The following is a 24,049-nucleotide window of genomic DNA, read 5'->3' as shown; positions in this document are numbered from 1 at the left end:
ATGAAATTTTAAAACGTCATTACTTTATTATTTTACATACGATACTAATTACATTTTTAGCATTAGGCGTATTTCATTCTCTCTTTTTATCCACTTCATCCTTATCTGAGGTGTACTTCCCCTGTAATACCCCTCCCCTTAATCTTCCTCAATCGATGCTTCATCTCTCTATTTTCCTTTCAATAATACATTCTTATCTCATTTTCGTTCTTTTCCTTATCTCTTCAGTCTTTCTCTGCTTTCTCATCCTTTATTTATCTTCGCCCTTTTGTCTTCATAATCCCTAAATCTATCTTCCTTCCTTGCCCCCCCCCCTCCACCCTTCTCTTTGCCCCCTTCCCCTCTCACTCGTGTCTGTCTTCACCTTTCCCTGCTACAATTACCATGGTATCTGCAACGACTAGCCTAAACAAATTTGGAGAAAAGGAAATCTGGAGCTTTGACATCAATATTTCAACTACTCTCGAGAATTTGAGCGCCACATAAAAAAGAGAAATCTTGGATGGAATGTACAATTCATCTACATGTAAATACCCAACCCAACAAAATGCGGTTATTGTTTAATCTTATTGTTACAGAAATGTTCCTTAACTTAGCTGCATAATTATCATACATATTACCTGCCAATTGTTTTATTGATTTAGGAATATTCCCATTCGGGAGAAAGAAAAATGGTACTTTCTGTCATGTTCCTACGTCGATGGGTGTTTTTTTTTCTGTAGCATTGAACAAGAGATTTAATGCTGTTCCTACATCTTGATTGTCATGGTTAGCAGGCACGATTACATACAGAATATAACAAAAAGAAAATACAGAAAATAGTTTCATATTCTTTAAACAATCATAAATTTATTCCATTTCATTTCAATTAAAACAGCATGATTCAGGTAAAACAAATCCTGACTTACTGCATAAATATGCCCCCAAATTTTGTAAATTCCACATTAATATTTTTTTAATAGCTGTACAGTTATAAATTCATTGTCACTCTCCAATACTTCACAGCATATTTATCAATAACTGACTTGAGGTCATGATCAAAATCTAAATATCAAATAAGCAGCATCCACATATTAAAGCAAGGTTCACTGGACTACATGTAGGTGACATTGACTAACTCGTATTGTAAAATACATTGCTCCTGACATGTTGAAATCTTTCGCATCAGGTTTCTTGGGTAAGCATGATTTGTGCTTTTCAGAAATGAAATAACACATTGCTTTACACTTCTTTGAATATACTTTGAGAAATGCCTGCACCCTGTGTGTAATGATTTTAGGCAAATGGCAGTACATTTTTCATATACTTTCTTTCTTACAAAGATTTAAGAAACAACAAAAACCCTGTAAAAGTGTTACTGTACTTTGTCGACTTTTGAATACTGAATTCTGTGATATTGTGCGCAACATTTCGACCCTGGTCCTTCAATGTCAAGGTTGAACTACAATAAATTGTTATGATTCGTTTGTTTTCTATTGAATGCCTGGTAAAGAAACATTTATTATTATCATCTGGAGCATATCGCATGTTAGCGTTTGTTTGGAGTTGGTGCGCTGTGTTGTTTTCTGCCCTTGTGAAGTTCCTGTTTGAGAGAAGCACAAAATAGAAAGGAAATTGGTGTTAATCGACTTGAGATTGAAAATACTCCAAACAAAACAAACAATAAAAAAGGAAAGACTCATATGCAAATCAAGCACCAGAAAAGGCACACAGCAAAAAGAGTGAAAGAAAGAGAAGGAAAGACAGAAAAAAAACAGAAAGTAAAGGAAATTAAGAAAGACAGAAAGAAAAAAAATAGAGAAAGACAGAAAGAAAGGACATTGTTGAAATATATTGGAAAAGAGAATGTTGAATGGGGGAATTTAATAAAAACATAGGAAGAGGGATAGAGAAAGGGAGAGAGGGGGGGGGAGGGGAATAACTCTAGCCTAAATAGAAAAATATCTTTAACAGGTTACTAAATCTATGTACTTGCAGGTGCCCTTTTCTTAGGTTTTGTTATTTCCTGACAGCTAATATGCCAGTTAAAATCATAGATTGTTTTTAAAAGATGACACTAAGTGAAATTAGCTATTACCAAATGGGAATAAATGGGCAAATGCAGCAATTACACAGAGCTATTAATATTCAACCCATTATTTCTCCAGCTGCAACTTTATTTTCTTCATATTCAGTGCATATAAAAAAAATGGGGACAGTTTTGAAAGGTCTGTAAAAAATTGTTTCAAATTATGATATCTATATTTTGGTGTTTATAGATGCCCTGAAATCTATCTTTGAAACACCATTCAGAAAAATAAATTATGTTCATGCTTGAGTGAACACAGGACTTTTTTCGGGGGTTAAAAAACAGGCTTGCGAAAAAAGGACGGAAATGAGAAATTAATGATCAGACTTCTTGCTTATCACAGACTTCCTTTTCATTATCTTTGCCATAATTTTCTAATTATGCTGTCAAATTTCATTTAGAAATTTATTTATTTACTTGAATTATTTCGTTATTTCCTTTAAACTTCTTTTACCTTTTACTTATGAATTTTCCTTCATAATTTAAAAAAAGACCTTTTGTCAACCCAAGCAAAAAGATTTGCATTATTAATTGGGAGAACTTGTAATTAAAATCCTTTTACTATGTAAAACAAATTTACATGTTATGGTACCTTTAAAAGACATGAATCCATATTTTCAAGGGGTTATTGATTCCTTGACGAAGTTTAATTATGTGCTTGACAGGACAAACAGGAAAGGATTCATGTCTTTCAATGGCAATGGTGTATCGAGTCAATTTTGAAGGAGCTAGATGGCAGATTGGGTAAAATGTATTAAAAAGTTGTGAGCAAGCGAAGCGAGCAGGAAAAAATTTCCACTTTGTTATTAAAATATCAAATTTTGTGATAGCTTTTGACACAATATTCAGAAAATAAATCATATTTTACTTTCTTTCCTTTTATTTCCTTTCCACTTTTTATCTTGGTCATGATTTTTTTCTTATGGGGGGGGGGCACCCCAGAGCCAGAGCACCCGCCCATCTGTATGCCACTATTCCTTTTCCTTTTATTTCCTTTCCACTTTTTTTCTTGGTCATGATAGATTATATGGGGGGGGGGCACCCCAGAGCACCCGCCCATCTGTATGCCACTATTCAAAGGCACCATAACCTTTGTAGCACACAATGAAAGTATATGAGAAAAAAAATACATGCTCTCCCATACTTCGGGTGAAATATCTTTTTTTTAATGAATGGGAAAGAAGGAATATTCAAAGTTAAAAGAGAACAAATTAAATATAAACATCAACACAACAATTCAAGCAAATAATCAGATTTGAAAATTAACTTTTATCGCACAGTTCGAAAATTGTGGCAAAGATAATGAAAGGTTAAGAGGAAGTCTGCTAATTAGCAAGAAGTCCGATCATCATATTTATCATTATATGTCACTTTTTAACTCCAGACGAAAACATTCCGTGGTCATTCAAGCATGAACAAAACTATTTTTTGTTATCGCATTTGAAAGATAAGATTTCAGAGCACCTATTTACACTAAAATATAGACATCTTAATTTGAAACAAAAATTTTATAGACTTCAAATCTGTCCCGTTTTTCTTTATACACACTGTGGAGTGCATCCTTTTTGGATTCTAGACCCAAACACAATTTTTTTCAATGGGGGTATCTTTTTCTATCTATCCATGTAGGGTAAAGACTCTTGGCTCTCTACAAACAACTTAAATTTGCATAATCTAATCTGAATATTGCTTTTGACATTTTTTTGTTAGCTATTTATACATCTATGTATAAAATATGAATTGAAATTGAATTGCCATTGTTGTAATAATTAAAATCATTAAGGAATTAAAGTTAAATTATAGTACCGGTTTTGACGATACACATGTAAGCTCCTTTGTTATAAAAAAAGTATTTTTTTCTATACTTAAACCATTAGTACATATATTTAATTTATCTTTATGTTCTGGCAAAGTACCCAATAGTTTAAAAATCGGAAAAATCATCCCAGTTTTCAAAAAAGGCGATAAACATTCATTTTCTAATTACTGAACTATTACTAAGATCCTGAAAAAATTGTATATAAAAGATTAATTTCCCACTTACGGTAGATAATAATAATAGAATATTAAACAACAGTGTCAATACGGATTTAGAGTAGGACATTCATGTAAGCATGCATTAACTGACTTAAATAATACCCTCTTAACTAATATAAATAATAATTACCACTCATTTGGAATATTCCTAGACCTTTCAAAAGCCTTTGACTAGGCTTTGACCTCATAGACCATAACATTCTCTTATATAAATTATCTCATTACGGTATTAGGGGGGCAGTGTGGGAATGGTTCCAGAGCTACTTAATTGATCGACAAAGCTACACTTCAATTAACAATTATGATTCTCAATATTCTATCGCCCAGTATGGAGTCAGTATGGCTCTATACTGGGCCCGCTTCTTTTCCTTATACCCTTTTTACACACGCTAAAATTTCCTTAACCCCGTACTATAGGTGGGGCTAAATTGCCATTTAGCCCCCACCTATAGTACGGGGTTAAGCTTAGCCCACTTTGTTTTTACCCAGCATTTTTGCAAAGTGGGCTAACCCCACCTTTAGTACGGGATTATTTGGCCCTGCAAAAAAGCAGGGTTATCAAAGCAATTGCGGTGCTAAGAGCGATAGTACGGGGTTAAGATCGCTAGTGTAAAACGAAAGTGGGCTAACCTTAACCCCGTACTATAGGTAGGGCTAAATGGCAATTTAGCCCCACCTATAGTACGGGGGTTAAGGAAATTTTAGCGTGTGTAAAAAGTGTACGAATGAAGTACTTGTACTACGAATGATCGACAAAAACCACTAGTCCGGTTTTAACGAGTTTCGTGTTCAAAAAGCAAGCATTCCTTATCTGGGGTTAGCAATAACAATTTGGCATGTGTGAAAAGGAAAAAAAATAGTACGGGTTAAGGATAGTACGGGGTTAGCGATAGTCCGGGGTTAAGAAAATCCTGTGTAAAAAGGGTATTATTTATATAATGATTTATGTTCAGCATCTTCATTCTTTAATTATGTTTTATTTGCGATGACACTACTATTATTTCTACCCATAGCAATTTTATAGATTTACTGGAAAAAACAAATGATGAATTATGTAAGATTTGTGATTGGTTCGATGCTAACAAACTAATTGTCAATTATGATAAAACAAGTGTCATGTATTTTTGAAAACCTAATTTATCCCACAATGTGTCTTTTGACTTCAATGTTAAAATTAGAAACTTAACTTTAAAATTAGTAAATTCCGTAAAAATTCTTAGGATTTGTACTTGATGACAAATTGTCTTTCAATGAACACCGCCTTTTTGTTAGTAATAAGATGTCAAAAAATATATAGGTATACTAGCTAAATTATGTAATAATCTTACAGAAAAAATTTGCTTATGCTATACAATTCTTTATTGCTTCCTTATATCTATTATGGTAATATTACTTACGTATTTGTTCTAACTCCCACTACCTAGCTCTGTCACGCCCTTTATTTTTTAGATTAAACACCTTGACAGTTTTTGATATTCATAAAATTCAAATTGCAATTTTAATGTACTACGTAAATCACAACTTAGCACCCCTTAATATAATCAATCTATTAAAATATAATAAAGACTACCATCCCGTTCCAACTCTAAATTCCATTATCCTGTAGCGTTCAATCATTTAAATCATTCATTCATTTAAATCCACTGGTCCTCGAATATGGAATTCCCTCCCTTCCAATGTAAATTCTAGCACAAACATTACTGCATTTAAAACAAAACTCAAAAGTTCACTTGTAATTATGTATGCCAATTAATCATATAATTCATTTTCACTTCCTTTTTCCTGACCCCCCTCCTCCCCTGTAGGTTTGCTGTCTTATTCTCTATGTATTGTTTGTGTTTATTATTGTTACCTTTTGACTTTTATGTACGTTTATATATATTGGGTGTCCCCCTCATCAAGCTTTTGCTTATATTTTGGTTTGTATACTGATTTTTTTTTCAATAATTGAATAAAACATGAATTGAATTGAAAAAACAATGATGCCAATATACCAGGAATATATTTTCTAAAATAATCAAATTACTATATTATTTTAACAAGTGGAATGCCTCTGGCCATCTCACCTGCATCACGCGGTTCAATATAGCAGCAGTGCTGACTTTGAATACTACTCTAACTCGCACAAGATGTTCAGTGATACATGGTTACTCTTATGTCCACTTTTTATGAACTAGACCAATAAACTTACAGAGATATGATGGTTATTCAACAAAAAACCCCAACATGGACAAAGTTCATTGACCTTACATGACCTTTGACCTTGATCATGTGACCTGAAACTCGAACAGAATGTTCAGTGATACTTGATTACTCTTATGTACAAGTTTCATGAATCAGATCCATAAACTTTCAAAGTTATGATGGTAATTCAACAGATACACCCAATTCGGCCAAAGTTCATTGACATTTGACCTTGGTCATGTGACCTGAAACGCGCACAGGATGTTCAGTGATACTTGATTACTCTAATGTCCAAGTTTAATGAAGTAGACCAATAAACTTTCAAAGTTATGATGGTAATTCAACAGATACCCCCGATTCGGCCAAAGTTCATTGACCCTAAATAACCTTTGACCTTAATCATGAGACCTGAAACTTGCACAAAATTTTCAGTGATGCTTGATTACTATTATGTCCAAGTTTCATGAATCAGATCCATAAACTTTCAAAGTTATGATGGGAATTCAACAGATATCCCCAATTCGGCCAAAGTTCATTGACCCTAAATGACCTTTGACCTTGGTCATGTGACGTGAAACTCATGCAGGATGTTCAGTGATACTTGATTAACCTTATGTCCAAGTTTCATGAACTAGGTCCATATATTTTCTAAGTTATGATGACATTTCAAAAACTTAACCTCAGGTTAAGATTTCGATGTTGATTCCTCCAACATGGTCTAAGTTCATTGACCCTAAATGACCTTTGACCTTGGTCATGTGACATGAAACTCTAATAGGATGTTCAGTAATACTTGATTAACCTTATGGCCAAGTTTTATTAAATAGGTCCATATACTTTCTAAGTTATGACGTCATTTCAAAAACTTAACCTCAGGTTAAGATTTGATGTTGACGCCGCCGCCGCCGCCGTCGGAAAAGCGGCGCCTATAGTCTCACTTTGCTTCGCAGGTGAGACAAAAATGCTTGATTATACTTTGTTCTACATCTGATTAAATTGACAATGCTACATTTTATTCATTTCAGTATTTAAATCAACTTGGTGTTGAGGTAGACTTTGCATTTAATGGACAACTTGCAACGTAACCCTGTTAAATGATGACCTACTTTTTTTCCAATACACAATAGCAACGAGCTATGATTGTTTGAACAACTGAAACAACCAAAAGGGGAACTGGATGTATACCAAAACATTATAAAAGACTTGCCAGCATTCACAGCAATAATGACATTGTGACTTTGACAAAGTAAACTTTCTCTCATTTGGATGAATGCTTTTGAATCCATGGCCATGGTTGTGGATACCCTGTTGACCAGCCTTCATTTAATAATTCCCTAATTATTGGCCTTTATTTTTTTGGTGGCGCTTTTAATTTGACCAATTTGTGCTGTATTAATGAACCCTGCATAAAAATGGACAAGTAAGATAGCTATTGAAATATAAAGCCAAAAATTTTATTCAATTTTCATGTGAAAACATGTACAAACACAGGCTACACAGCATGTGCATAAAAGGAACTACATGTAACAGGTTAATTGATATGAAGCCCCCATTCCACAATACCAATCTTGTTACAATTTGGCAGATGTACAGAAACATCTGCATATAAAGGGTCTTATAACAGTGGTTGTCAATGGGCAAATGGCATTGGAAACGTATGTCCTACAGTGCCCTTTTAAATCCCAGAAACAATTACTTTTAAGGTGCTGACAGAGTGGCATTATATATATATTATATACATTGACAGAAGAAAATTCCCTTGAATTCTAGCATTAATAATGAATATATAAATAGACCAGAAAATCTTAATACTTTAACTTTAAATAAAAAAGCTTGGAAGATCTTATACATACATGTATTGTGCAAATACATACAGAAAAAAAAAAAAAAAATGAAAAAAAAAATAAGGTCAATAAAAAATTTAAGCTAAGGTTCTACTGACCTACAAAACATGGAGGGAAACTCTGAAAATGTTGACATCCAATGTGTGTTCTATTTCTTCACAGCTGAATTCCTGTCTGGAGCAGTTCCCCATACAACAAGCCCATTAAATTGAACCTGATTCCAAAGGAAAAAAATGATAATCATTTGGAAAGTTGAGAAGTAAAACTTTTCTGTGAATTCTTTTCTCCTCCAATGGTAGGATATTCTTTCTATGATGCATTTAAATAGATATAAGAACAAATTAGAAAAAAGTGTTCTTTGAACTTGAGGTACAATGGATATGATCAAGTCCACAGAGAAATTTACAAAGATTTTCTTGTCAAGAGAGAATATTTACTGTATTCTGTATATGCCATTCATCATTCATTTCTTTATCTATGCACAGGTTTCACATAATAGAATCTTGACTTTTTTATGATTTCCACTGCAGACAGAAACATTTTTTTTCAAACTTGACAAAAATTTTACATAATAATAAAATGAATAATATTCTGCATTTATATAGCGACAGATATATATCATTAGCCCGGTCATCAGATCCTTGCATGCCCGCATACAATGTATGCACCTTCTCCACTCCCTGGGGAGCATTCCAACAAGAGTTCCAAGACTCAATTGCTAGGCATACCACATAGGCTTTCACATCCTACCAGGTACCCATTTAACACCTGGGTGGAGAGTGACAAATTGTGGATTGACGCCTTGCCAAAGGATGCTAGACCATGGTGGGATTCGAACACACGACCCTCTGATTACAAGGCAAGAGTCAGAACTGCTACACCAAAGGCGCTTCCACAAAGGGTATACAGTTCTGGGAAGCTTGGATTTTAGAGCTTTCTTTTTCTCTTTTTTTTCTGATTCATTTCACTTATCCCACGACTCAAAGATCACACTATGTATGTGATAATCTTCCATGACAATGTACTGTGTAAAGAGTAACCAAGCTGGCAGATGTATCATTAAGCCGTTAGCAAAAGTAGATTACACCAATACAAATGACTGGAAAAGGTTCTCTGAATACAGCATTTACTCTGATGTAAAATGAAACTGAATTTCATTTTAATACCCAGGGATGTTGTCAAGATCGGCCTCAAGGCTACATGTACGTTTTGCCAGCCTTGGTAAAAAAAACCTATGGGAGGTTTTCTCCTATAGTCTTGAGTCTTGACTACATCCCTGCCTTTAATGATAATATTCCAAATTTTGGCAAAATGGTTAGATTTCCATTAAAATACTTGATAACAACAACAAAAAAGACAATATAACTTCAGCAGACTGGAAATAAAATTGCTAATCTCATGTTTCATTTCTAATATACTTCAAGTTTGAGTCATTCATAAAGTCATGAATAACATTACGAGCAGCCTTATAAAATATACCCCTGATCTGAATGCCAAACATGCAGGTTTAGTCACACTTTTAGAACTATCAACTTTCTACTCCCAACAGAAATTTACAAAATACTTTATGTCAGATCATTGTACTATTTGTGGAAATCCCAACATTAGGAATAAAATGTATTACTAAATGACCATATTTTAACGTTTCTGATATTCACTTGCAAAAAAAAGTTTCCTTACCAGTGAAGCTGCCACAAGAAAGGCGGTAACACCACCAATCAAGTAGACAGTTGGGTTTCCTTTTGGCATTTCTGTTGAGATATTGGCCATATTCCTAGTAAGGTTCACACGAGCAGCCCCAGCTGAAATAAAATGGAAAGAGGAGGTATCCTAAATTGGTCATGAATATTTTTAAGATCTAGATTTTCTTTGAAGTAGATTTGTCATATGTTCCACCATGTGTAAAGTCATAGAGGGACTGAGATAAGAAAAGTGGATAGACATGGAGGTGAAATGAAAAAGAGAGAAAGTGAAGGTTTGAAAGAAGAGGGTTTTTTTTAATGAGTGTAGTCCTTAAAAGGACTGTAAACCAGAAGAAAAGGAAAGCTGAGTAGTAGTCAGGCTTGAGTAGAGGTTTGAGCAGGTGAGAGAAGGCTGGCTTGAGTCAGCAAATGGAGTAGTACTAGTAGTACCGTAGTATCATATCACCATGCAAACCTTCAAACATCACCAGATTTGTAATACTTTTGAAGAAAATACAGTTACTGTAAGTTGAATTTAATTATTTAAACTATAGATGTTATTTACCTCACAATATTGAAATTCAAGTTCAAATCCAAACCTAATATCAGAGATATTATCAAGCTATGGAAAAGGAATAGCATGTTATTGCTTTACTTGTATACACATTATTGATTTTCATTGTCCAAATTCATCTAACTTTCAGTGGGGTCTACAACCAGTCTTTCTTACCCTTCTCCATATAAGGCAATTGCCATGTGTCAGATTAATTCAGCCAGGGATCATCCCTCAACCTACTGCTTGTGAGGCATTTTGACCAACTTTAAAAATTCAAAGTCGGACTTTAACCCATGAACCCTACTTCCTATGATTAGGAACATGCCGGGGGAGCATGCTCCACCACTGATCAGAGTCAAATTTATGTTTTCAGGGCATTACATGTAGGCTAATTAAGTTCTGGTTTACATGACATCACACAGCCAGCACGGCTGCTAAAAAAGAGTTAATATGTTTAATCATCAAGAGCCATTCCTTACTTGAATTGGCACTTCCCTACTTATTTCCATGTAGGTAATTGATTGCCTCATGTCCAAATATGCTTATCGCTTATGACCCTGCAAGAAGCCAAAATCAATTGAACAATATGAAGAATTTTAAAAACATTACAAGTTTGAATTTTCACCACTTACCCACTGAAAGAAATTTAATTAGCATTTTCATTCTAGAATGCTTCAATTAGCAAACTTCTAACATACGACTTTATTGTGCTTATCAGGTCTGAATTCCATGACATCATTGTACAGTGTACATGTATGTGAAGCCTGAACAGTTACATGTACATTACAAACATTTATTTTTTTAAATTCCAAATTCCAAATTTGATTTTAAGTACTGGTAACAATTTACACAGCTGCAAAAGTATTTTCTGCTCAAAGTGTCGAAACCAACAAATAAACCATATTTTCAAGCATTCTTTTAAGCACTTTACATCATATTCTGCCGCATTGCCCATCGTTTCTGAACAGATTCGCGTGGCGGCATATCAATGTGCTTTTGGCTATTTATAGAACGATTAAAGAAACTGCTACAAGCAACTTCAATCTTTATTTAGACCTCGAAAGTTATTCTGTAGCAGGGGGCACATTCCCTCCACATATCCTCGTTACCAGCCAACGACCTGACATGGTCACAGTTTAGGAAGACACAAAAAAAATGCTTTTGGTAGAGCTGACAGTCCCATTTGAGACTAATGTTCAGAACGCACATGAAAGAAAGTGCGAACGATACAAAGGTCTGCTAACTGACTTAAATGAAACCGGTTACTCTATTTGTTTTGAAGCCATCAATATAGGGGCAAGAGGTCATATATCTAATGTGAACATAGCAAGACTTAAGAAGGTTCACAAATTTTAGTGTTTCTAAGCAAACACATGTACATGTACTTAGCAGTTATTAGCTGTATAAATTTATGAAACTTGCATGGTTGCATTTTTGTAACTTACTAGCTTTCAATTTGGTGTGTAATCAATTTCATTTTCACTTCTATTAAAAGCTTTAAAATGGGTATGTATCAAACTAAAGACAGGTAAGATTCATCGCATCATTGGACCTCCTTATATACATACTGTAGTATCAAGTCTTAATTAAACGGACATGATAAATTATGTCAATTTGAAACAAACACTTGAGTATCCATTAAAATATACTCGTAAATGATTAATGAAACATTTCAATGACCTGACATCTCAGCATTTTATTAATTAATCTATTTTCATTGTCAAATTTTTGATGAATTTGGGCAATCAATTTTCTATTTCAATGTCAGTAAGTTTACTGCTGAATGAATTAATAGAATGCACTCTATTTGCTCGGAGACAATAAAAGTGGATAAAACTTGTCACACACTGCTTCTAGAAGTGTTTTAAAGAAGATTTTACATATTGCTGAAAATCATTTTCAGATGTAAATTTAATTTTGAAAATATGAAAAAGCTACAATGTACAGTTAACATCTTTGTTTCCAATTTGCAAATCATGATATCGTAACCAGAAACAATTTATCTCTCTCCCCCTATTTTATTTCTCTGGATCTGGATGTATATGATGCAGAGCACTCCTGGGCATAAACGCATCTGGTGAGAGAGGGTGGAGTGAGGATTAAAAGATTCTGTCAATGGCCTTCTTGAATGAGCTTGTCGATGTTGACAACAGCATCACTCAGGTGATTCCACTCAATGATAGTGGATGGGAAGAACAAGTTCCTGTATTGTTCAGTTCGTGCTCTGATTGGATTGTACATGTAGCACTTGATATTTTCCCCCATCTCTCCCTATACATAATGACTGAATAGTTTTTCCCTCTCATTTGCATTTACATGTTATGTAATCTTTCTTTACTTGTACTAGTCACTACTACATAGTACATACTTTACTGGTCTAGTGTATTGTAGCTGTAACTCAACTTTCTGCCTACATTTTAAAGGTGTTGTCTTTTCCTATTTTAATTGTTGACCCCATTGGAAATAAGCCATCTCGGCTTTCATGGGCAATCCTGTCAAGGTATACACTACTGTTCATATTTTCATGTACTTGTTCATAGTTACCTGACAAATAAAATCAATCAATCAATCAATCAATCAGTCCTATAATTTTCCAGTTCAACAGAGCTACCACGTCTCACACATTGTGCATGAGACTCACGCATCCAGGGTCCGTCTCACGATCTCACACATTGGGACCCGACAGAAAAAAAGAAAGAAAAGGTAGCATTATTCGCTAGATTATACGCACTGGCCGACCGCCTTTGCACACCGTCACGTCTACCCTGGCACGTGAGATGAATCAAGAGTGCAGTCAGCGCACATCTAGTACGCGATACGATGAATCGCGTGCATGCATCGCATGGTTTTGCAGTATGGATCTATATTATGATGAAGCCCAAGCCCATATCTTGCGGGCGTGCCTTTTTGAAACGTACAAGTGTAAGTAGGCCCACTGGCCGTGCGCGCGCAGAGACGCCGAGTCATGAAAATCTCACGCATAACATTTTTTAAAAACTTGGCATTGCTAGTTCAAGCCATAACTAAATTTCTAAATTAATGCTTCCATCCTCTAGACTTGTTCCATCACCCTCATCTAGATCTACTAAATCCATGTAAATCTAAATCTAAAGCTCACAACCATATCACTCTATCTTGGTCTCATATTTTCATTTTTTTCAGTATCCCACTTCTTATCCTGTTTCTCCACAAATTTTGTAATTTTCCTTCTTCCTCCTCTTTCACATTCTCCTCCTCCTTAGCCTGGAGGCTTCTGGGGGGTAAAATTAATTACTACGTAGGCTTACTCCCCATGAAGCCTGGGACAGTATGCCATTTATCCCTGTGTAGGGATAAGATTCCCACGGTGAAAGTACATGTAAACCTAAATCACATGTTTTCCTTTAAGTTTGGAGCCCAAACTAACATAAATGGGCCCAAACAATATTAACCCCCTCCCCCGTTTTTAATAAAGGTCATTATATTTCATTAAATAAAGAGTACTAAATTTGACAAAAAAACATAAGAGCATGAGCGTTTACTTACCCAGTCTGTTTACATCGCCATTTTGGAACCTTTTGTTATCGATAACAAGATACCACACGCGTGTAGAGCTGCAGTCTAAGATTTAAAAAATACATCAGCCAATAGATATTATGAATTGTAAAATACTTGTTTCAGTCAATAAATATCATTTAGCACTTTTTATGATATTTATCGACCCATGATATTTATCGACCGAAACAAGTATTTTACGATTCATTATATTTATCGGCCGATTCAAGTATTTTTTAAATCTAAGTTGGCAGCTCTAGACGTGTGTGGTATCTTGGTATCGATAACAAAACACTCCAAAATGGCGATGTAAACAGACTGGGTAAGAAATAGCTCGTGCTCTTATGTTTTTTTTTCTTTCAAATTTAGTACTATTTATTTAATAAATATAAGGACCTTTATAAACAAGTGGAATGCCTCTGGCCGTCTCACCTGCATCACGCGGTTCAATATAGCAGCAATGCTGAATTTGAAAACTACTCTAACTCACACAAGATGTTCAGTGATACATGGTTACTCTTATGTCCAATTTTTATGAACTAGACCAATAAACTGACAGAGATATGATGGTAATTCAACAGATACACCCAATTCGGCCAAAGTTCATTGACCTTTGACCTTGGTCATGTGACCTGAAATGCGCACAGGATGTTCAGTGATACTTGATTACTCTAATGTCCAAGTTTTACGAACTAGACCAATAAACTTTCAAAGTTATGATGGGAATTCAACAGATACCCCCAATTCGGCCAAAGTTCATTGACCCTAAATGACCTTTGACCTTGGTCATGTGACATAAAACTCATGCAGGATGTTCAGTGATACTTGATTAACCTTATGTCCAAGTTTCATGAACTAGGTCCATATATTTTCTAAGTTATGATGACATTTCAAAAACTTAACCTCAGGTTAAGATTTTGATGTTGATTCCTCCAACATGGTCTAAGTTCATTGACCCTAAATGACCTTTGACCTTGGTCATGTGACATGAAACTCCAATAGGATGTTCAGTATTACTTGATTAACCTTATGGCCAAGTTTCATGAACTAGGTCCATATACTTTCTAAGTTATGATGTCATTTAAAAAACTTAACCTCAGGTTAAGATTTGATGTTGACGCAGCCGTCGGAAAAGCGGCGCCTATAGTCTCACTCTGCTATGCAGGTGAGACAAAAACGGGGGTTAATATTGTTTGGGCCCATTTACGTTTGGGCTACAAACGTAAAGGTTGTTTTCTATTGTTCTTCCCCAACGTTACGAACGCATGTGTCACGTAACTTAGGGGAAGAACAATAGAAAACAAGATGGCGGCGTAAACATCGGGCAAGTCTCTTCCGTTTTTTCATAATATTTTCCTCATTTTTTTTATGAATTTTTCTTTAAAAATAAAATCGATAGTGTAGTAATGTCGGAAATGAAGTTGTAATCCATGTACATGATTTAGGGCTAGGCCTAGATCTCTTAGAAGGAAAGTAGAAATCTCGGGGGTAAAATTTTCAGGTTTTGGTGCCCTTTGTGCAGATATATCATCACCTTGTTCAGTGACGTGAATGAGTGGTTCATTGAATGAATGGTTGAGGGCACTCATTCAATGAACAAGGTTATAATATAATTGAGGGTAAGCATTTTTTACTCTTTAACGTTAGAAGCCTCATGGCTAAGAAAGTTAATAATTTCACTCAACAGAAGAGCAGAACAGAAGCCTCCAGGCTACTCCTCCTTGCCTTGGCCTTTCCTTCTCAAAAGAGTCAAATATCAAATCCCACGTCTTTCACTGACATTTACCTAGTCATAATGGTTTTTCAACTAGGCCTAGAGTAGAATGATATACATGTAGGGTCGCTGGGCCGGGCGAAGCCAAATTCTTGCACCGACGCCGACCCCCGATCATGTATCATGTGTCTCTTCCAAATTTAGCGCTTACCCGAGCCGAGTGCCTGCCCGAGCGCTGTCGAGGGTGGACATGTACCAGTCCCATACGCCGGGATAACCGTGGGGCCCGAACCGGGGGAGGCCTCGCCCCAAATTGGCTACAGTCTGGAAGCATAAATCAGCCCGTCAACGAGCGCCAGTATATGCCGATATCTAACCTAAAAATACATTTCACTCAAAGAATCGATACCAATAATTTCATATTCACCTGCACCAGTGAGTATTTTCCTTGAAACGACGCTGAACATTTTTGAAATTGGATTCTCCTTTTGGTGAAAAATAGCAATTTTCCTTAGTAATAAATTTGTTTCTCCTTCGTTTCCGCTGCACTAGCGTGTATGGAATGCCAAATGTGCAAGAGTTGTGTGTTTAATTTGTTCCAATAAATGCAAAAACTAACTCTATTTTAAGTTCTGTTCTGATATCAATTTCGTTCTGACAAGAGAACAAATAAAAATCTTAATATTTAAGATAATTAACTCATTTCCATTTCCATACACTGTATTTTATAGTACTTTTCTTTAAAATGTCAACCCGTTAATTTATATCTGGTATTACGTTTAAATAGAAATGAAATAAAGAATTATATTGATTTAGTGTGAAAAAGATACCTACAAAAATATATTCAAATACGTAAATACCATGCTTCCACCTTCATTCTACATTTCTATACAATGAAAAATTCATACCCTACACCAGAGGCGTCGATCTGGGGGGGGGGGCGATCGCCCCACCGTTGCGGGGGCAAACATATTGTTTGCCCCCCCAATAATTCCGGATGTGCAAAAATAAAATAAGATTGTAATGTTACACAGAAATCGGCAAGGGAGATTATACACAACTCGTTCTTTATTTAATACCGTGCTCAAAATGTCCAATTTTCAGATTGAAATATAAAAATTTTCAGCTCGCGCTTTGTGCTCGCATAATTTCTTTAGCAAAACCCCATACTTTTTATGAGTAAATAGGTGAATAGAATGTTGCGTTTTCAGGGGTTTTTAGTTGTAAACCTCAAAAGAAATCCCAATTTGATTTGCAATAATCTTTTGTTGGATATATATCTTGTTCTTTATTGAAAACGTCCATTAAACTGTCATTTTTTTTTTAAATCAAAATATGAAAATTTTCAGCTCGCGCGCTTTTCTCTCTTATCTATTGTTCTTTTAGATACCCATCTATTGGTACCCAAAATGCTTAGAATATCAAGCTTTCAGTATAAAGACATTTTAGCTCTCTCTCTCTCTCGCCGCAATATTTGTGTAGTGAGATGTGAATCCTCCTCATGAGAAATTTTGATTCCCTCAGCCAAATGATTTTTTGCTATCATTTCTTCAATTTGTTTTTACTCACTCATGCGTGGATTTATAAGTATATATAGGTAAGTAAGTAAGTAGTGATATACTGCAATATCTAATAGTGCTCGACTCTGTAGGAGCTGAGTATAAATAATTTATTGGTTGGATTGCTTAACTAAGCTGTCGTACAAACTGTTTCACCCTAAGGCTCATCAGCAGAGTCCGCTGATGAGCCTTAAGGGTGAAACAGTCTGTACGACTATAGCTTAGTTAAGCAATCCAACCAATAAATCATATATATGTATATATATATATATATATATATATATATATATATATATATATATATATATATATATATATATATAAACTCCTCAAAAAAGTTTGGAAATATGACTTTGATCGCTAATTCCACCTCGGTTTTAGTAAATATCAATGTGTAATTGATATCAATGAATAGAACATTTAATTCTCTTTAAATGATGCCCTACAAGACATGATTATGGTTCATATGGAGGTGCAGTGAAATGTGGGACACGGTCAAATTCAAAAGCTGCAAAATGGCACAATATTGAAAGTCACTGTTCTTTTTTCCGTGGTGATGAGTGAGTTTCTCAGCGGTTTCTTTTGACTTTGATCGATAATTCCTCATGGGTTTCAGTAAATATCAATGTGTATTTAATATCAATGAATAGATCATTTAATTTTCTTATTTTCTTTAAAATTATACCCTACATGAAGTGACTATCGTTCATATTGAGGTACAGTGCCTTGAAATGTGGGGCAAGGTCAAAATTCAAAAGTTGCAAAATGACACAATATTGAAAATCACTATTCTTTTTTTTAGTGGTTATGAGCGAGTTTCTCAACGGTTCCTTTTAATTATTTTCATGCACCTTAACATTGTCAATTTGAGAAAAAATATAACCAAGCTCCGACTGAGCGCTCATAATCTACCAATAGAAACAGGGAGGTACAAAAGACCGGAGAAGATACCATCTAACCTGAGATTTTGTGAGGATTGTAATTTGAATTTGGTGGGGGATGAGTTTCACATTATAATGAAATGTAATAAATATAATGATTTGCGCAAAGATTTTTTTGAAAAGATAAGTACCATTAATATTAGGTTTTCTGAAATGGAGTACCAGGAAAAATTTATTTACATCATGAAATTGGAAACTGATGCATTAATTAAATTATTTTGTTCTTTTGTCCAAAACATAATTAATATTAGGGGGGAATTCTGAGTACTAAAAATATCAACCGGCAAACACTTTGAATTTATACACTCGCAATATTCTTACACAATAAGTTTACATGTGATGATGCCATTCTTCTCACTCTTCCTCTCTCCCGTCCTCTCTATTTTCGAACTTCTTTCCTCTTTATTTCCCTCTCCTCTCCCACTTTCCTTGTGTTTTCCTTGTCCTCTCTTGGACATCAGCTTTTTTTTTCTTTTTTACTCATTGTTAAAATGAGTACCCGAATAATGCCTATGTTTATAGTGTATATTTTTATATATAAGTTGCTTTGTTATATTTTGTTTTGATTTTGTTTTTGTTTGACAAAAAATACTATTTTGTCTTTGTTTATCTGTTTATGTATATATTTTCTTGTTTTGAACAAAATGTTGGCAATTGCCGGTGACGTTCTGTAATAAATTCAATTCAATTCAATTCATCAACATTAATATGGAATCGAACACACCTCTGCACAAGCAAACACATAACAAACAAACATGCATGGGTATATCAAATCACGCCTCGATCAATCCGGTTACACTTGTAATTCCGAAGGTTCTTTATTCCGAATGTTCGTAATTCCGCAAAACGTAAATTGCCTATACCTCGATGTTCGTTAATCCGAAAACGAAAAAGGGTTCGTTAATCCGAACATTTATGGCGTTATTCCGAAAACGAAATACGGTTCGTTGTTCCGAAGGTTCGATAATCTGAAAACGAAATAAGGTTCGTTGTTCCGAAGGTTCGTTAATCCGAAATCGAAATGAGGTTCGTTATTCCGAAGGTTCGTTAATGCGAAAACGAAATGAGGTTCGTAATTCCGAAGTTTCGTTAGTCCGAAAACGAAATAAGGTTCGTTAATCCGAAGGTTCGTTAGTCCGAAAACGAAATAAGGTTCGTTAATCCGAAGGTTCGTTAGTCCGAAACTGAAATAAGGTTCGTTATTCCGAAGTTTCGTTAGTCCGAAAACGAAATAAGGTTCGTTGTTCCGAAGGTTCGTTAATCCGAAATCGAAATGAGGTTCGTTATTCCGAAGGTTCGATAGTCCGAAAACGAAATAAGGTTCGTTGTTCCGAAGGTTCGTTAATCCGAAATCGAAATGAGGTTCGTTATTCCGAAGGTTCGTTAATGCGAAAACGAAATGAGGTTCGTAATTCCGAAGTTTCGTTAGTCCGAAAACGAAATAAGGTTCGTTAATCCGAAGGTTCGTTAGTCCGAAAACGAAATAAGGTTCGTTAATCCGAAGGTTCGTTAGTCCGAAAACGAAATAAGGTTCGTTAATCCGAAGGTTCGTTAGTCCGAAAACGAAATAAGGTTCGTTAATCCGAAGGTTCGTTAGTCCGAAAACGAAATAAGGTTCGTTAATCCGAAAAATAAAGAAGGTACGTATTTCCGAAAATGAAATTAATTCATTTTGGTAACTATAACGGTGCTGTTCTTGCAAGATAACAGGATATTATGCAATCATAAACTAACGAACGATGATATTATGTGTGTGTTGTGGCCAAAGCATGTATTTATTTAAGAATAGGCGCCCGGATCAAACATACGCTTAATTTCGATTTTATCTGAGCAAATGCTGCCCAAGCAAATGGTTTAAAGATGCAGTTAGGGGATTAAGTGTGTTGGTCGTGAGCGAGTAACCTCCAGATAATAGGATTTGTATTGGAGGGGATGTCATTTTAATAAGAGCTTCTCCTTAAAATTTATCTAAAATGTAAACTTTAAAAAGGGTATTTATTTTGAAAAAGAGAAACTTCCCATTTTGGAAAAATAGCATTTCCCTGTTATTTCTTTATGGGTACAAATGCCCCCTGCTACCCCCTAGGCGGATCCAACTTTCGCCAATGGGGGGGGGCGAAATTTTTTCACCCATAATTTCCCGGATCGGCAGCTTTAAAGTTGATTTTTTTTTGAAAGGGTATTCCTATTAACAATAATTATTATAAAATAAAGTAAATATGTAATAATATCATAAGCCCTTGTTAAATAATGCGAGCGCGAAGCGCGAGCTATAGTTTTCGTTGAAAATGTGAGGGGCAATATGTTTGTGATCTTCAAAACAAGATGGCTATGTAACTAGATAACAGCTGCGAGCAAGAAGCGCGAGCAGAAATTTTAATTATAAGCTCTGACCTGATCTAAAAGGGACATGTTAAGGGATTTTTGCAGTTAGCCATGAAGACGATACATGTTTCAACCAAGGGCGGTGGAACGTATTTTCCTTTTTTTTTTGGGGGGGGGGAGGAAGCCAAAAAAGTGCACTTATATGCCATAAAGGGCATTTTGGTGCAAACGGATATTTTCACCAATATCATCTGTGCAAAGAAGTTGTGTGCTTTGTAGTTAATTAAGTTGAGCAAAGTTTTTTTTTAAATGATTTCTGATTGATAACATATATATTTAGGTTATATTTTTCGCGAGAAAGCGTAGCGAGCAAGCGGTTTGGAAAACAATTCAAATCTGAAGTTGTAAAAATCGCTTTTTGGTCAATTATGGACTTAATTACTGTTAAAAGGGCATTATTGTAAGATGTTGCGAGCGAATCACGAGCTCAAACTTTGGGAAATTTCATGTAGGCCTAATGAGACATACTAATAATAACATTGGTATTATTTAACAAGGGAAGCCACCTCAGTTCTGAAAATTTTTCTCCCAGTGTACCCTACTATTATTATTACCCCAGCTTTAGCTGGGCAGCCTAGGCGCCCAAAGGAAGGCATTTAATTAATTTATTTACACTGGGTACCCGGGGGACCACTTCCATTCACGAGTGGATACCATGCGCGACCAAGGGGTCTCGAAAAGCACCCTAAACACGTAATTTCCATATTCTGAAAATGAACCCCTTAACAAGTATTGGCGTGTAAAACCCTACCCTTAACAAGTATTGGAAACAAAAACGATACTCTTAGCAAATATTCCCTGAAATGGACCCCTAAACAAGTACAGGAATGTTTTATTGTTACGGTTCCTTCGGTCGTCGGCTTTACCTTATTTGGTTACGACCCCACTTCTACACCTCGCGCAAATCGGACTCTAAACACGAAGTGTTGGGGCAAAAATGACATTCTTTATAAAACATTTTAATTTTGTTTTATCATCCCGCAAATTAGACCCTAAACCGTTTGACACGTAATTTTCCTAGCGAAATAGATACCCTTTTTTCACTATTTTTGTGTTTTTGGCACCCTTATCACGTTACGTACGTAACGTGCCCTATCGTGAAAAAGACATCCTTTTTACGTGTTTTTTTGGTCGCGCATGGTATCCACTCGTCAATGTAAGTGGCCCCTCCAGGACTGGGTACCCATTCACCTCACCCGGGTTGAGTGCAGCACAGTGTGGATAAATTTCTTGTTAAAGGAATTTACGCAATGGCTGGAATTCGAACCTACGACCCTCTGTTTCATAGTCAGAAGACCAATCCACTGGGCCACAACGCCCCACATAAAAAAGTTATCATTCCGAGCATTTTTTGTAATCATGAAAAACGGATTAACATTTAACACTAGGAAAACGATCAATGAAATTTCATTAACATTTATATTCTTTATCACCATTTTTATTACGATCATCGTTTGCGATTATCGATCATCATTAACATTATTTTCATTATGATTACCAGCAAAAGTTCTTATTAAAAATGACATCCCCTCCAATTTTCAACGAAAACTATAGCTCGCGCTTCGCGCTCGCATTATTTAACAAGGGCTTATGATATTATTACATATTTACTTTATTTCATAATAGGCCTAATAATTGGCTATTAGGAATGGTTACACTTCGTATTTCCGAAGCTTCGTAATTCCGAAGGTTCTTTATTCCGAAGGTTCGTAATTCCGAAACACGTAAATTGCCTATACCTCGATGTTCGTTAATCCGAAAACGAAAAAGGGTTCGTTAATCCGAACATTTGTGGCGTAATTCCGACGATTCGTTATTCCGAAGGTTCGATAATCCGAAAACGAAATAAGGTTCGTTTTTCCGAAGGTTCGTTAATCCGAAAACGAAATAAGGTTCGTTAATCCGAAAACAAAATAAGGTTCGTTTTTCCGAAGGTTCGTTAATCCGAAAACGAAATAAGGTTCGTTAATCCGAAAACAAAATAAGGTTCGTTAATCCGAAAACAAAATAAGGTTCGTTAATCCGAAAAATGAAAACCGGGAAAGCAGAGGCAGAGGCAAGGGGAGGGGGGCGGGGGACACTGTTGCCGTTCAACTATCATATGAGGATGGGAAGGCAAGGGCGGCCGAACGAATTTTCGTTGGGGGTAAAGCCAAAAAATGAAACTCATACGTCAAAATTGGGACTGTGGTGATATTTTCACCTTAAGATTATCATCTGCTTGAAGTCATTGTCTGTTTGATAGTGATTAAGTAGAGAATAACTTTTTTGAAGTGACTTCTTATTATGGCAAAATGTATATTTAGGCTTTATTTTCGGGAGAGAGTATAATGAGCGAGCGGCTTGGTAAAACAAATTCAAAGGTGAAGTTGTATAACGTTTTTTGTGGTCAGTTATTCTTAAAATGGCATTATTGCGAGGTGTTGCGAGCGTGAATCACAAGCTAAACTTTAGGTTATTTCAATAAAAAATGAAAATTAGTTTTTAAAAATCCGAGCAGATTTCTGCTGTCATTAAAAAGATGTGCATCTAACTAAAGAATTAACACGAGCGCAAAACGCGAGCTTAAACATACTGACCAGAAAAGGAACCTGTTAAAGAAAGCATTTAGTGACCTCTTTAGGATGCATATTTCACCAATCGAATGAGAGTGCGAAGCGCAAGCTGAAATTTTTCAATATTCCAGCCTGAAAACTTAACTTAACTTGTATACTTTAAAAAGAGTATTTTATTTCTAAAAAACATGAAAAACGGCATATTCATTTTTGAAAAAGGAACTTTCCCATTTTGGAAAATATTAATTCCCCTGTTTTTTATTCCATTTTTGATGCCCCCTGCCTCCCTCCCGGCGGATCCAACTTTCGTCAAATAGAGAGGGGGGGGGGATTTTTTTTAGCCATATTTTCCTTGATCGGCAGTTTAAAGTTGATTTTTGTTTGTTTCTTTGAAAGGGTAGTCCTAACAGTCAATAATTAGCTTTATCCTTATAAAATAAAGTAAATACGTAATAACATGATAAACCCTTTTTAAATAATGCGAGCGCGAGCTATATTTTTGTTAATATGATGGGCAATATGTTTGTGATCTTCAAAGCGAGATGCCTATGTAACTAAATTTAGATAATAACTGCTAGCAAGAAGCGCGAACAGAATTTTTAAATATATAAGCTCTGATCTGATCTAAAGGGGACATTTTAAGAACTTTTTGCAGTTAGCCATGAAGACGATGCGTGTTTTAGCCAATGGCGGCGGAACGTTTTTTTTGGGGGGGGGGGCAAAGTAAAAAAAAAGGGGCCAATAGGGGCAATTTGGTGCAAACGGATATTTTCACCATTAGATTATCATCTGTGTAAAGAGGTTGTGTGTTTTTGTAGTAACTAAATTGAGCACAATTTTTTAAGTGATCACTAAACATGCTAAAGTTATATATTTACGTTTCATTTCTGCGAGCGTAGAGAGCAAGCGGTTTGGGGGAAAAAGTCAAATCTGAAGATGTAAAATTCACCTTTTGGTCAATACTGTGAAAAGGGCATCCTTGTGAGATGT

The 24,049-nt window shown here is 35.4% G+C and overlaps 1 long non-coding RNA gene across 1 annotated transcript; it reads right to left on the bottom strand.

Annotated features, from left to right (window-relative positions):
* Positions 1 to 829: 829 nt before the first annotated feature.
* LOC121422729 lies at positions 830 to 16,199 on the bottom strand. The gene is made up of 4 exons (XR_005971185.1): positions 16,047 to 16,199; positions 9,814 to 9,935; positions 8,232 to 8,347; positions 830 to 1,582 (listed from the first exon to the last, which is right to left on the bottom strand). It is a non-coding gene; the product is annotated as an uncharacterized LOC121422729 (long non-coding RNA).
* Positions 16,200 to 24,049: the final 7,850 nt, after the last annotated feature.

This window comes from Lytechinus variegatus, chromosome 1 (assembly GCF_018143015.1).
Source record: "Lytechinus variegatus isolate NC3 chromosome 1, Lvar_3.0, whole genome shotgun sequence".
NCBI lineage: Eukaryota > Metazoa > Echinodermata > Echinoidea > Temnopleuroida > Toxopneustidae > Lytechinus > Lytechinus variegatus.
Note: the sequence above shows the minus strand (reverse complement) of the source record. Positions and strands in the feature narration are given on the sequence as shown.